This window comes from Phragmites australis, chromosome 6 (assembly GCF_958298935.1).
Source record: "Phragmites australis chromosome 6, lpPhrAust1.1, whole genome shotgun sequence".
Classification (NCBI taxonomy): Eukaryota; Viridiplantae; Streptophyta; class Magnoliopsida; order Poales; family Poaceae; genus Phragmites; species Phragmites australis.
The window spans coordinates 28207487-28209389 of NC_084926.1; the positions used below are offsets into that span (position 1 = coordinate 28207487).

General features: G+C 40.8%; 1 pseudogene; it reads left to right on the plus strand.

Moving 5' to 3' along the window:
• Positions 1 to 239: 239 nt before the first annotated feature.
• On the plus strand, positions 240 to 1087 carry LOC133923108 (adenylate isopentenyltransferase-like; annotated as a pseudogene).
• The last annotated feature ends 816 nt before the right edge of the window (positions 1088 to 1903 follow it).

Genomic DNA, 1903 nt, shown 5'->3' on the forward strand with positions numbered 1-1903 from the left:
TTGCACCTACAGAAAACATAAAGAAATCAGCTGACATATCTGCAGATATCAAGTCAATAAGTGTACCCACTTACTATATATGCCTGCCACGCGAATGTGTGGCAGAACATGGGTGGATCTGATAACATGGACCGATATAACATGGGCCGATAGACCTTGGGTTCACAACAATTGAAGCACTTTCCCCTTCCTCTTCCCAGTTCACCCTACACTCGCTTTCCCCTGACTACATCCCCTAGATGTTGACGATTAAACCAGAGGTGATCATGGGTGCTATGGGCACAGGTAAGACGAAGCTATCAATTGATGTATCTAAGGTGATTAGTGGCGAAGTGGTGAATGCTGACAAGATGCAAATCTATGTTGGGCTTGACATCGCAACCAACAAGGTCCATCTGAATGATCAATGTGGTATCCCTCATCACCTTATTGGGGCTATTTCAGCAATTACCGATGATTTTCCTGTATCTTTCTTTCACTCTATTGCAACCATTACTACAAAGTCTATTGTAAGGCATGGTCATGCACCGGTTCTGGTAGGTAGATGAAACTCACTGATCCATGGATTCCTTGTTGACCATTTTGATCCCTCCCTTGTTGGTCCTTTTGCAATCGCGAGGTATCGGCTAACTTTAAGGTTCAAAAGTTACCTCTTGTGGCTCCATGCTCATGAGTTGGTTCTTAAGGAATATCTCAACTGTCGTGTTGACGATATGGTTGATGCTGGTTTGGTGGAGGAACTCAAAGATTTTTTTTTGATTCTATGTCCATTCGCAAGCTTGCCGAGCACACTGGGCTAGCTAGGGCAATCGATGTGTCGGAACTAAGTGAATATTTTACCGAATGCAAGAGACTATGTGTTTGCACCGATGAGATGAAAGCTAATACGCATGCCCTTGCAAAAGCACAGACTACAAAGATTCAACATATTGCTGATGTTTGGGATTGGCCTATTTGCTCCCTTGATGCCACAGAAACCATATGTGCACATCTCACTGGATCAAACTATACTGTGAAGGCCATATGGTGGGAACGCGATGTTAGTGGTCATGCACTTACTACTATAAATGAGTTTTTGGATAGCTAATGTCTAGGTTGGCAGCCTTACCCATATCAGCCTCGTGGTTGGTACGTTACTTCTTGGGTTGTCGCTCCATGAACCGATCCTTACTTAGGTTACTTGAGCAAACACTAAACCAACATCATAACCATGATAACCATCAAAACCACTTTGCTCAAGGTCTAAGGTTCTATGTTGTTAGATCGTTAACACATTAACCACCATTGTTGCATATGTTCATTAGTCAAGATTATGACACTTCCCAACATCCCAAAAGCATGGCTAAGCAATTCTACCAACAAGACACCTAACCATTAACCATTTAGGCTCCAAGGGATGATAAGGAAATATCTAGGTAAAAACCCTAACATAGGTGACTACCCATCATATTAACACAGCATGCAATTTTGTAAAACAAAACATTTAAAAATATAGGTTCAAGATGATCAAGGACACTTGCCTTTTACCCAATGCTGCTCAGTGTTGTCAAAATCTTGGTCTTGAAGTCCCTTGAACTGCTCTGGAATGTTATCGACTAATCGCGAGAACTACCGACAAACAACACAAAGGAAAACACTAAGAACAACATACCAAACATCATTAAAACACTTTAAAAATACTATGGTTGGATAGGGATGATTTTAGAAATATTTAGACGCAAAAATCGCCTAAATCAGAGTTAAGATGAAAAGAGAACTACTTTTGAGAGATGGATTAGGCTGAAAAAGAAATACTGATTTTTTGGAACTATCATCTTTTGGAAAAGGTTTTATCGCACAATCATTGTGTTAAGCTTGACAACATCCTTATGCAAGATTCAAGAAGTGTAGGGCAGACCAGACT